General features: G+C 38.4%; 1 non-coding gene across 1 annotated transcript; it reads right to left on the bottom strand.

Annotated features, from left to right (window-relative positions):
* Positions 1-4,874: 4,874 nt before the first annotated feature.
* LOC112753482 (small nucleolar RNA R71) lies at positions 4,875-4,978 on the bottom strand. The gene has a single exon (XR_003177867.1). It is a non-coding gene; the product is annotated as a small nucleolar RNA R71 (small nucleolar RNA).
* Positions 4,979-14,187: the final 9,209 nt, after the last annotated feature.

Below are 14,187 nucleotides of genomic sequence, written 5' to 3' on the forward strand. Positions count from 1 at the left end.
AAAAAGGGACAAGAAAGGCCAAAGAAAGGTTCAAAAACCAGGGCCTGAAGTGCTTAGCTAAAAAGGTACAAAGTCCTAAAAAGGATCTTACTTAAAGCAAGAGCACAAAAACGGAGCTAAAAAGTCATCCGAACAAGCTATAAAGAAAAGGTTCCCCTTCGGAACACTACCTAAAAACTTGTTGGAATATGACTAAAAGCTCGGGCGACAAAGTTACATAGGTCGACGTCAGCTAAGAAGAGGCACGACCTAAAGAAACAAGTACGACTTCAAAAAGCCAAAAAGGTTGAAAAACGACTTAAGGCTCAAAAAGTGCTTAGCTAAAAGGGTACAACTCCACTCAAAGAAAGCACGATCTCAAAACAAGTCTACAAAGTTATCCGAACAAACTAAAAAGGTTCTATACAAAGAACTCTAAAAAGTTATTGGACAGGTCACTAAAAAGCCTGGATACTAAGCCACAAGGATAACTTCGCCAAAACAGAGGGGTTGTTAACACAAACTCAAAAGCAACGTGTGATCCAAAAGGGAAAGGGTAGAAAAACCACACTACCACTCAAAAAGAGGTCGGACCGGGAAGTACCAAACCTCTAAGAAATCTGCAAGGATTGCAAGGATAGAAAAAGTAATAAAGGAACAACCTCCAAACATCAAGTAACTCGCCAAAGGTTGACATATCAGCAAAACACATCTTTCAGATTAAAACATTAAAGACTCAAAGGCTCCCTAAACGGAAGCCCAGGAGTTTAAAGTGTTGTCTTTTAAAAGTAAGAGTTGCTAGGAAGCAACCAAGTATCAAAAGAGTCATCACAGAGACTTACAAAAAACAAGTTCAAAGTCCACACGTCGGACTATACCAGTACACAAGCATAAAAAAGGAAAACAACAAGTTATAGGGGATCCAAATTCGCCCCGGGGGCAACATCCTTGGGAGGAGGAGTAGGAGGCATGGTCGAGATCGGGGTAGCATTGACAACTCCATCCGGCCCGTTCAGAATCTCCACATCAAGCTTAGGCTCGGGAGGGACCACCTCAGCGGAAGGAGTCGGAGAAGCTGAAGCTGCAGAAGCCTTAGAGGGTGGCACAAGAGGAGGACCCTCATTATCATCATCTAGAGCCGGCACAATCTTGCCATCCTCTACCACATTATCCATGCTAAAAAGGGAGAGATCGGCCTCGAGAGCAAGAACTCGGACCTGAGCCTTTAGGATCTCATACATGTTAGTCATACCATTCACCATATGTCCCTGAAGCTCGGCATAATCATCTTGGGCAGATTGATGCCTCTCGTTAGTCTCCAAGAGTTCGCCATAGGTGCGGGTATAACTCTCTTTGTATTTCTTAGCCGCCTCCTCAGCCAGATTTGCGGTCGCCTCTGCAGCGGTAGCCCGAGTATTCTCCTTCTCAACATTCATTTCCAGCTTACCAACCCTGGCATCAAGCTCGTCCTTCAGACTTTTTATTCTATCATACTCAGATTTGGCATCCTCCATAGAGGCCTTGGTCGCATGAACCGGGGAGTCCTGGATGAATTGAGACAAGGCCACACCATGGTTGGCCATCCGAATACTATTACTTGCAATGTAGTAGAGATGATGGAGGATAGAAACATCATCTAAAGGAACTACTGTTTTCTATTCAATTCTTCTTATTTCGCTTCTAAGATATCCATTCGCACCCAAGAACGTGATGAAGGTGATGATTATGTGTGACGCTCATCATCCTTCTCCCTTATGAACGCTTGCCTGACAAACACTTCTGTTCTACATGAAATAAGCTAGAATGAGTATCTCTTAGATCTCCTAACCAGAATCTTCGTGGCGTAAGCTAGAATGATGGCGGCATTCAAGAGAATCCGGAAGGTCTAAACCTTGTCTGTGGTATTCTGAGTAGGATTCAATGATTGAATGACTGTGACGAGCTTCAAACTCGCGAGTGCTGGGCGTTAGTGACAGACGCAAAAGGAGGGTGAATCCTATTCCAGCATGATCGAGAACCGACAGATGAATAGCCGTGCCGTGACAGGGTGCGTGAGCATATTATTCACTGAGAGGAGGGGATGTAGCCACTGACAACGGTGATGCCCTTGCATAAAGCCAGCAATGGAAAGGAGTAAGACTGATTGGATGAAGATAACAGGAAAACAGAGGTTCAGAGGAACAAAAAGCATCTCCATTCGCTTATCTAAAATTCCTATCAATGAATTACATAAGTATCTCTATCCCTATTTTAATATTAATTTCGAAAACTCCATAACTGTTTTTTATCTGCCTGACTGAGATTTACAAGGTGACCATAGCTTGCTTCATACCAACAATCTCCGTGGGATTCGACCCTTACTCACGTAAGGTATTACTTGGACGACCTAGTGCACTTGCTGGTTAGTTGTATCGAAGTTGTGACAATTATGAATTAAGATCAGAGCACCAAGCTTTGGAGCCATTACCAGGATTAGTTCGAGCCTGGAGATCACAATTTCGTGCACCAAGTTTTTGGCGCCGTTGCCGGGGATTGTTCGTGTTTGGACAACTGACGGTTCATCTTGTTGCTCAGATTAGGTAATTTTCTTTTTGTTTTGTTTTCAAAAAATTTTCAAAAATCTTTCAAAAATTCCTCACTTGTTTTCGAAAAAAAAAAAATTTACTAAAAATAATGTTTTCAAAAATAAATTATTCTATGGCTTCAAAATTTTTAAGAATGAATTCTAGTGTTTCATGAAATATGTTGAATCATATCTGGCTGTAAAGCCATACCCAAACTACTTTGGGATTGGTATTCAACTAATCACTCCAGCCCATGTAATTATATGTTAAAGCTTGGCTGGCTGTTAAGCCATGCCAGACCCTTTGATTGGAGCTTTAAGACTAACATGGTAAGATTCCTGGAATTCATATTAAAAATTTTGGAATCCTTATTTTTCCTTTTTCTAAATAACTTTTCGAAAAATATAAAATAAAAATCCAAAAAAATTAGAAAATCATAAAAATCAAAAAAATATTTTTGTGTTTCTTGTTTGAGTCTTGAGTCATGTTATAAGTTTGGTGTCAATTGCATATGCATCTTGCATTTTTTCGAAAATATCATGTATTAATAGTGTTCTTCATGATCTTCAAGTTGTTCTTGGTAAGTCTTCTTGTTTGATCTTGATGATTTTTTGTTTTGTGTTGTATGTTGTTTTTCATATGCATTCTTGAATTCTTAGTGCGTAAGCATTAAAGAATTCTAAGTTTGGTGTCTTGCATGTTTTCTTTGCATTAAAAATTTTTCAAAAATATGTTCTTGATGTTCATCATTATCTTCATAGTGTTCTTGGTGTTCATCTTGACATTCATAGCACTCTTGCATGCATTCATTGTTTTGATCTAAAAATTTCATGCATTGCATATTTTTCATGTTTTTCATAAAAATTTCAAAAATCAAAAAAATATCTTTCCCTTTTTCTCTCATCAAATTCGAAAATTTGGATTGACTTTTTCAAAAATTTTTAAAATCAAATTGTTTCTCATGAGTCAAATCAAATTTTCAATTTGAAAATCTTATCTTTTTCAAAATCTTTTTCAAAAATCAAATCTTTTTCAAAATTCTTAGTTATTTTCGAAAATTCCAAAAATATTTTTCAAAAATATTTTTCTTATTTTTATATCATAATTTTCGAAAATAACATAATCAATTAATGTTTTGATTCAAACATTAATTTTCGAAAGTTTGTTACTTGTTAAGAAAGATTCAAACTTTGAGTTCTAGAATCATATCTTGTGATTTTTTTATGAATCAAGTCATTAATTGAGATTTTAAAAATCAAATCTTTTTCAAAAACTAATTTCTATCATATCTTTTCAAAAATATCTTTTCAAAATATCTTTTCTAACCTCCTAACTTCTTATCTTTTCAAAATTTGTTTCAACTAACTAACTAACTTTTTTGTTTGTTTCTTAACTTTTTCAAAACCACCTAACTAATTCTCTCTTTCTAATTTTCGAAAATATCTCCCCCTTTTTCAAAAATTTCTTTTTAATTAACTAATTATTTTTATTTTTATTTTTATTTCAAAAAATTTTTTTTCGAAAAATACTAACAAATTTTCAAAAACCAATTTTCAAAAATCAGTAACTCCTTTTCAAAATAATTTTCGAAAATTATGCCTCCCCCATCCTATTCTCTTTATTCATTCATATCCTAACATCTCATCTCACATCTCTTCCATTCTCACAGTTGTGTTTCTTCCATTATATTACATTCTTTGTCTCCCCCTCTTCTTCCACTCACACAGGGATCCCTATACTGTGGTATAAGGGATCTCCATTATTATTATTATTTTTCTGTGCCTTCTTCTTTGTCATATGAGCAGGAGCAAGGATAAGAACATTCTTGTGGAAGCAGATCCAGAACCTGAAAGGACTCTGAAGAGAAAATTAAGAGAAGCTAAAATACAACAATCCAGAGATAACCTTTCAGAAATTTTCGAACAGGCAGAGGAGATGGCAGCCGAAATTAATAATAATGTAAGGAAGATGCTTGGTGACTTTACTGCACCTAATTCCAATTTACATGGAAGAAGCATCTCCATTCCTGCCATTGGAGCAAACAACTTTGAGCTGAAACCTCAATTAGTTTCTCTGATGTAGCAGAACTGCAAGTTTCATGGACTTCCATCTGAAGATCCTTTTCAGTTTTTAACTGAATTCTTGCAGATATGTGATACTGTTAAGACTAATGGAATAGATCCTGAAGTCTACAGGCTCATGCTTTTCCCTTTTGCTGTAAGAGACAGAGCTAGATTATGGTTGGATTCTCAACCCAAAGACAGCCTGAACTCTTGGGATAAGCTGGTCACGGCTTTCTTAGCCAAGTACTTTCCTCCTCAAAAGCTGAGCAAGTTTAGAGCTGATGTTCAAACCTTCAGACAGAAAGAAGGTGAATCTCTCTATGAAGCTTGGGAAAGATACAAACAGTTGACCAAAAAGTGTCCTTCTGACATGCTTTCAGAATGGACCATCCTGGATATATTCTATGATGGTTTATCTGAGCTATCAAAGATGTCACTGGACACCTCTGCAGGTGGATCCATTCACCTAAAGAAAACGCCTGCAGAAGCTCAAGAACTCATTGACATGGTTGCTAACAACCAGTTCATGTACACTTCTGAAAGGAATCCTGTGAGTAATGGGACGCCTATGAAGAAGGGAGTTCTTGAGGTTGATACTCTGAATGCCATATTGGCTCAGAATAAAATATTTACTCAGCAAGTCAATATGATCTCTCAGAGTCTGCATGGAATGCAAGCTGCATCCAACAGTACTCAAGAGGCATCTTCTGAAGAAGAAGCCTATGATCCTGAGAACCCTGCAATAGCAGAGGTAAATTACTTAGGTGAACCTTATGGAAACACCTATAACTCAACATGGAGAAATCATCCAAATTTCTCATGGAAGGATCAAAAGCCTCAACAAGGCTTTAATAATGGTGGAAGAAACAGGTTTAGCAATAGCAAGCCTTTTCCATCATCAACTCAGCAACAGACAGAGAACTCTGAACAAAATGCTTCTAATTTAGCAAATCTAGTCTCTGATCTATCTAAGGCCACTGTAAGTTTCATGAATGAAACAAGGTCTTCCATTAGAAATCTGGAAGCACAAGTTGGCCAGCTGAGTAAAAGGATCACTGAAATCCCTCCTAGTACTCTCCCAAGCAATACAGAAGAGAACCCAAAAGGAGAGTGCAAGGCCATTGACATAAGCGCCATGGCCAAACCTCTGAGGAGAGGAGAGGACGTGAATCCCAAGGAGGAGGACCTCCTGGGACGTCCAGTGATCAATAAGGAGCTTCCCTCTGAGGAACCAAAGGACTCTGAGGCTCATCTAGAGACCATAGAGATTCCATTGAACCTCCTTATGCCCTTCATGAGCTCTGATGAGTATTCCTCTTCTGAAGAGAATGAGGATGTTACTGAAGAGCAAACTGCCAAGTTTCTTGGTGCAATCATGAAGCTGAATGCCAAATTGTTTGGCATTGATGCTTGGGAAGTTGAACCTCCCTTGTTCATCAACGAACTAAGTGATCTGGATCAACTGACATTGCCTCAGAAGAGACAGGATCCTGGAAAGTTCATAATACCCTGTACCATAGGCACCATGATCTTTAAGGCTCTGTGTGATCTTGGTTCAGGAATAAACCTCATGCCCCTCTCTGTAATAGAGAAACTGGGAATCTATGGGGTGCAAGCTGCTAAAATCTCATTAGAGATGGCAGACAGCTCAAGAAGACAGGCTTATGGACAAGTAGAGGACGTGTTAGTAAAGGTTGAGGGCCTTTACATCCCTGCTGATTTCATAGTCCTGGATACTGGAAAGGAAGAGGATGAATCTATCATCATAGGAAGACCTTTCCTGGCCACAGCAAGAGCTATGATTGACGTTGACAGAGGTGAAATAGTCCTTCAATGGAATGAGAACTCCCTTGTATTCAAAACTCAAGGATCTCCCTCTGCAACCATGGATAGGAAGCTTGAAAAGCTTCTCTCAAAGCAGAGTCAACCAGAGCCCCCACAGTCAAACTCTAAGTTTGGTGTTGGGAGGCCACAACCAAACTCTAAGTTTGGTGTTGAACTCCCATATCCAAACTCTAAGTTTGGTGTTGGAGAGTCTTAACAACGCTCTGCACATCTGTGAGGCTCCATGAGAGCTCACTGTCAAGCTATTGACATTAAAGAAGCGCTTGTTGGGAGGCAACCCAATGTTTATCTAATTCTTATTTTTATTGTTTTTCATGTTTTCTTAGGTTCATGATCATGTGGAGTCACAAAATAAATATAAAAATAGAAAACGGAATCAAAAACAGAAGAAGAAAAATCACACCCTGGAGGAGCATCTGTCTGGCGTTCAAACGCCAGAACAGAGCATAGTTCTGGCGCTGAACGCCCAGAATGGGAGCATCCTGGCGCTGAACCCCCAGAACAAGCATGGTTCTGGCGTTCAACGCCAGAAATGGCAGCAAAGGGGCGTTGAACGCCCAAAATGGGCACCAACCTGGCGCTGAACGCCCAGAGTTGTGTGCAAGGGCATTTTACATGCCTAATTTGGTGCAGGGATGTAAATGCCTTGACACCTCAGGATCTGTGGACCCCACAGGATCACCTCAGGATCTGTGAACCCCACAGGATCTCCACCTTACCTCCTCATAATCCTAGTTTTTTTTCCACATCTTCTTCTTCATCTATTCCTTCTTCTTTTGCTCGAGGGCGAGCAACATTCTAAGTTTGGTGTGGTAAAACAATTATGTAAAGGATCTATAGCTCAGTGGTAGAACATGTGGCTGCAAATCAAGAGATCCCTGAGATACCTCAGGAGATGCACCTCCCTCCAGATAATTATTAGAAGCAACTGAGGATAGAAATCCCAAAAAAAAAAAAAACACTAGGAATCAAGCCGCAAAAGGCAAGGAAGAGACATAGAAGAGCCCAAGAACATCATTGAAACGTCATCATCACTAAGGTGGATTCATTCCTTGCTCTTACTTTCTCTGTTTTTCGTTTTCTATGTTATGTGCTTATCTATGTTTGTGTCTTCATTACATGATCATTAGTAGTTAGTAACTCTGTCTTAAAGTTATGAATGTCCTATGAATCCATCACCTCTCTTAAAATAAAAACTGTTTTAATTCAAAAGAACAAAAAGTACATGAGTTTTGAATTTATCCTTGAACTTAGTTTAATTATATTGATGTGGTGATAATGCTTCTTGTTTTCTGAATGTATGCTTGAACAGTGCATATGTCTTTTGAAGTTGTTGTTTAAGAATGTTAAATATGTTGGCTCTTGAAAGAATGATGACTAGGAGACATGTTATTTGATAATCTGAAAAATCATAAAAATGATTCTTGAAGCAAGAAAAAGCAGCAAAGAGCAAAGCTTGCAGAAAAAAAAAAATAGGCGAAAAAAAAAATAGAAAGAAAAAGCAAGCAGAAAAAGCCAAAAGCTCTTAAAACCAAGAGGCAAGAGCAAAAAGCCAATAACCCTTAAAACCAAAAGGCAAGGGCAAATAAAAAGGATCCCAAGGCTTTGAGCATCAGTGGATAGGAGGGCCTAAAGGAATAAAATCCTGGTCTAAGCGGCTAAACCAAGCTGTCCCTAACCATGTGCTTGTGGCGTGTAGGTGTCAAGTGAAAACTTGAGACTGAGCGGTTAAAGTCAAGGTCCAAAGCAAAAAAAGAGTGTGCTTAAGAACCCTGGACACCTTTAATTGGGAACTTTAGCAAAGCTGAGTCACAATCTGAAAAGGTTCACCCAATTATGTGTCTGTGGCATTTATGTATCCGGTGGTAATACTGGAAAACAAAGTGCTTAGGGCCACGGCCAAGACTCATAAAATAGCTGTGTTCAAGAATCATCATACTGAACTAGGAGAATCAATAACACTATCTGAACTCTGAGTTCCTATAGATGCCAATCATTCTGAACCTCAATGGATAAAGTGAGATGCCAAAACTATTCAAGAGGCAAAAAGCTATAAGTCCCGCTCATATGATTGAAGCTCTGTTTCATTGATCGTTTGGAATTTATAGTATATTCTATTCTTTTTATCCTATTTTGATTTTCAGTTGCTTGGGGACAAGCAACAATTTAAGTTTGGTGTTGTGATGAGCGGATAATTTATACGCTTTTTGACATTGTTTTTAGTATGTTTTTAGTAGGATCTAGTTACTTTTAGGGATGTTTTTAATAGATTTTGTGTTAAATTCACATTTCTGGACTTTACTATGAGTTTGTGTGTTTTTCTGTGATTTCAGGTATTTTCTGGCTGAAATTGAGGGACTTGAGCAAAAATCAGATTCAGAGGTTGAAAAAGGACTGCTGATGCTGTTGGATTCTGACCTCCCTGCACTCAAAGTGGATTTTCTGGAGCTACAGAACTCGAAATGGCGCGCTTCCAATTGCGTTGGAAAGTAGACATCCAGGGCTTTCCATAAATATATAATAGTCCATACTTTGGCCAAGAATAGACGACGTAAACTGGCGTTCAACGCCAGCTTTCTACCCAAATCTGGCGTCCAGCGCCAGAAAAGGATCCAGAACCAGAGTTGAACGCCCAAACTGGCACAAAAACTGGCGTTCAACTCCACAAATGGCCTCTACACGTGCAACACTTAAGCTCAGCCCAAACACACACCAAGTGGGCCCCGGAAGTGGATTTATACATCAAATACTTACTCATGTAAACCCTAGTAGCTAGTTTATTATAAATAGGACCTCTTACTATTGTATTAGGCATCTTTTGGACGCCTGGTTCTTAGATCAAGGGGGCTGGCCATCTCGGCCATGCCTGGACCTTCACTTATGTATTTTCAACGGTAGAGTTTCTACACTCCATAGATTAAGGTGTGGAGCTCTGCTGTTCCTCAAAGATTAATGCAAAGTACTACTGTTTTCTATTCAATTCTTCTTATTTCGCTTCTAAGATATCCATTCGCACCCAAGAACGTGATGAAGGTGATGATTATGTGTGACGCTCATCATCCTTCTCCCTTATGAACGCGTGCCTGACAAACACTTCTGTTCTACATGAAATAAGCTAGAATGAGTATCTCTTAGATCTCCTAACCAGAATCTTCGTGGCGTAAGCTAGAATGATGGCGGCATTCAAGAGAATCCGGAAGGTCTAAACCTTGTCTGTGGTATTCTGAGTAGGATTCAATGATTGAATGACTGTGACGAGCTTCAAACTCGCGAGTGCTGGGCGTTAGTGACAGACGCAAAAGGAGGGTGAATCCTATTCCAGCATGATCGAGAACCGACAGATGAATAGTCGTGCCGTGACAGGGTGCGTGAGCATATTATTCACTGAGAGGAGGGGATGTAGCCACTGACAACGGTGATGCCCTTGCATAAAGCCAGCCATGGAAAGGAGTAAGACTGATTGGATGAAGATAGCAGGAAAACAGAGGTTCAGAGGAACAAAAAGCATCTCCATTCGCTTATCTGAAATTCCTATCAATGAATTACATAAGTATCTCTATCCCTATTTTAATATTAATTTCGAAAACTCCATAACTGTTTTATATCTGCCTGACTGAGATTTACAAGGTGACCATAGCTTGCTTCATACCAACAATCTCCGTGGGATTCGACCCTTACTCACGTAAGGTATTACTTGGACGACCCAGTGCACTTGCTGGTTAGTTGTATCGAAGTTGTGACAATTATGAATTAAGATCAGAGCACCAAGCTTTGGAGCCATTACCAGGATTAGTTCGAGCCTGGAGATCACAATTTCGTGCACCAGGGGTCGAAATGATCTTCCTTGGACCCTGAGATTCAATGGCCGGCTTCTTTGGAGGCAACGGTGCAGAAGAACCCTCCCCTGAATTCTTTTGTGACAAGTTCTGAACTGCCATCGCCGTCTTAGCCTTCCGGAAAGACTTCATAGAATTTGAAGATTTCACCATTTCTGAAAAAGAAGCCAGGAAAATAGTTACATAGTAGAATTCGAAAGAAAGAAACCAAGAATAGCAAAAGGCAACCACTTCTTTGAAGAAAGAGGTCGGACACTACCTAGTTCAGCATGGAGAACGGAAGGATCTCCAAGAAACTTCTTGGTATCCAAATCAGGAGGCTCCCCCCAATGCTCCTCTAAAACACCCATGAAAGCTTGTTCTACCTCACTCAAACTCTCCCAAGGATACTTGACTACCATTGTATCTTTTTGCCACCACAAAGGGAAGGTGGGCTCATCATTCTCATCCAAAAAGAAAGGGCGAGTATCCTCGACAGCTGAGTCCTTGAAGTAGTAATTCTTAAAATTCCGAAAGGACTCATCAAACATCGAAAATACCTTTTTCCCCTGGGTAGCTTGAAAGGAAATCCAAGAAGCTTCTTGGCCACCCCAGGTTTTGTCAACACAAAAAGGTAAAGGAAAAGGGATATGGTAGGTTGGACACCTAGTTCTTGACACAACAGCTGAAAAATCTTTATAAAACCCCACAAATTCAGATGAAGCTGAGAATGGGCCACATTACAAGTCCATAAGAGGTCGGTCTCAAAAGCAGTAAAAGGGATGGTAATATTCCTCTGGCTAAAGAAATATTCATAAGCATAGAAGAAGGGGCGTTCCCCCTGAGTTAAGGGAGGAAAACTAACCCTCTCCTCAGGGTCGGGCGACAACAGTTTGTAATTCTTTTCATCATTCCTATTGCTACAGATCCTATGGAACCTCCTAAGTCTCTCACAGTATTCCAGATTGGCCACAGTAACACATATAAGGACTATATAGTCTAACCAGTCGGCCGTACCAGCAGGGATTTTGGTGGACATCTCGACAATATTTTTACGAGAAGACATACAGCAAACTACACCTATAGCAAAGGAAAATAACAAGGAGTCACTACCAAAACAACTCGAACAAAAATCAAAAAGGGGGAAGCAGCCGATAAACAACAGGTATGGTCAACAAAGGGCTCCCCAGGGCTCACCAACATCAAATCCTAGGGGCACCCTTTGGAGGCAACAGAGCAGAACACATAAATGGAAACGACGCAAAAGTCAGAGCCCTAACCTTCTCAAACAAAATAAAATGAAAGGAGGCAAACAGAAACCTAGATACCAACATTTCTTCAAAACAGCAAGATAAAAGAGATAGCAACTTTGAAGGAAAATAAAGACATGCAAAAAGCTTCAATCTTTTCAAAAGGAAGCCCATCAAAGATCAAAGCTTTTTCTAAAAAGATAGCATGCAGCGGTTATTAAAAAGCATAAAAAGAAAAGGTATGAAGTAAAAATACCAACCTGAAGAGAGGAACAAGAAGATAACAATGGATGCACAGCAAAGAGCACGAACAGTCCAATAGACTCTTTGGAACTCCAAAGAAATAAGAAAGCTGGGGGCAAACCGAAAGCAAAGAAGGAGGAGCCAGACGAACAAAAGTTTCTCGCAAACAAGAAAGTAGAAGGAAGAAAGAAAACTTCTCTAAAATTCAAAACTGAAAGGAGGGAAGGAGACGGCAAAAGAAAAATTAAAAACCCTATTAATGGGCTTTTAAAGCACTCGCATGTTCCAAGGAAGCTAAACGCATCTTAAAAAGCACGCTGCAAAGACTAAAAATGCTTCGCATTCCAAAAGAATACATGCCAGACTCACACAGAAAGGATACTCAAAACTAATGCTCGAGCACGACTTCCTCTAAGGGTCGAAGTTTAAAAACACGACCTCAAGGGAAGATCGAAGCTCAAGCAGGGGGCACTGTTCATACCCTAGGTCGAGCTATTCGATTTGGGTTGGACGGAGACCAGAACGACCGACCTCTTACAAGGCTGGCTCGTCACTGACCTCTTTATAAAAAGCTCGGCCAAAACACCATGTAGGCCCAAAGCAGGCCCAAAGCAAAGGATCCCCGCTCACCAAAAGGCGGTGGACTAAAAGATAAAGATCTCCCCCACAAAAAGATAAGATAAGATAACAAACATATCTCAAGGGAGATCACTCCCCACTACTATAAATACACTGGAGCACCCAGGTATAACTCATACTCTGATTCTACACAAAAACCCTGCCTAAAGCACGTGCTAACTTAAGCATCGGAGTCTCTTGCAAGTACCACCACCCTCTGGTGATCAAGAATCAGCAGCACCACCAGCTCCAACAGGTCGGACACGACATATCCGGCCACAACAGCAGATCTGATCCGAGATCGACCTTCAGTTTCAGGTAACCCTCGGAACAGGTAGGCATGGTGAAGTCACCAAGAACCTTTCTGGCATCACCTTCAGGTTCGGCCATGTCTCCTAGTTCTTGTTCAAAATTTTCTGAAAGGTTTCTTCTGGAGTGTTGTGCTCTAGCTTATTGTAAGCTTTATTTCATAGTCCTTTCAGGTTCAGGATCAAGATCAAAGAGGGGTTCTTTATCCTTGTTCCTGGTCATAGATAAGAAAAGAAGAAAATAAAGGAAGGAAGAAAGCTTTTTTGCTACTTGGACAAAAGAGCTTCCAGTCGGATGTGAAAAAAGAAGAAGAAGATAGAAAAGTGAAGATGAAAGATGAGAGAAGGAGAGTAATTCGAATAATATAAATAAAAAAGAGAAGAAGTAGAAATAGAAAAGATAAATAAAAATTAAAATAATTTTGTTTTTGTTTTATTTATTAATTATTTTCAAAAATTAAGGTTAATAATTTAAAAAGGATTGAAAATTAGTTAGTGAATTTTCGAAAATAAAAGAGAGAGAAGGAGGAGAAGTTTCTGAAAATTAAGAGAGAGAAGTGTTAGTTAGGAAGTTTTGAAAAAGAAGAGAGACAATATAAGATATTAATTAAGAAATGATTTTAAAATAAAATAAGATAAGAGATAAGATAAGAAAAGATTTGAAATTGAAATTTGAAATTAGAAAAAGATAAGATAGGAAATTAAAAAACTTGAAAATGATTTTAAAAAGATAAGATTTTGAAACTTAATTTTGAAAAAGATTTGATTTTTAAAATTTTGAAATTTGAAAAAAGATAAGATTTTTGAAAAAGATAAGATCTTTTATTTTGAAAAGGATATGATTTTTGAAAAATATATGATTTTTAATTTTGAAAAGATTTGATTTTGAAAATTGAAAACTAAGATAAGATAAGATAAAAATTTGAAATTGAAATCTGAATTTTTATGTTAAAATTTTCGAAAATTACTTAAAGGATAAGATAGAAAATATATTTTTTTTTAATTTTGAAATTAATGATGAAAGATAAAAACAATTAAAAGACACAAAACTTTAAACTTTTAGATCTAATGCCCCTTATTTTTGAAATTTTTTGGAGGGAAACACAAAGGGACACCAAACTTAAAAGTTTTAAGATCAAAACACAAAGAAAACTCAAGAACACTCTGAAGACTAACAAGAACACAAAGAACAAAACACAAAGACTCAAAAAAGACAGGAACATAAAAAGGACACCAAACTTAAAATTTTTAGAAAACTAAAAACAAATTTTCAAAAATTAAAAGAAAAACAACAAGAGGACACCAAACGTAAAGATTTGACACAAGATTTAACTAAAGAAAAACTATTTTTGTGAAATTTTTGAAAGGAAGATACCAAAAAATCGAAAATTGCAATAAGAACAAAAACAAAGACTTAAAGAAACGAAAATTTACCAAGAACATAAACAAAAAAACTCAAACCAAAAACAAAGATTAAACAAAGAAAAGAAAAATATTTTTGA

Source organism: Arachis hypogaea, chromosome 15, assembly GCF_003086295.3.
Source record: "Arachis hypogaea cultivar Tifrunner chromosome 15, arahy.Tifrunner.gnm2.J5K5, whole genome shotgun sequence".
NCBI lineage: Eukaryota > Viridiplantae > Streptophyta > Magnoliopsida > Fabales > Fabaceae > Arachis > Arachis hypogaea.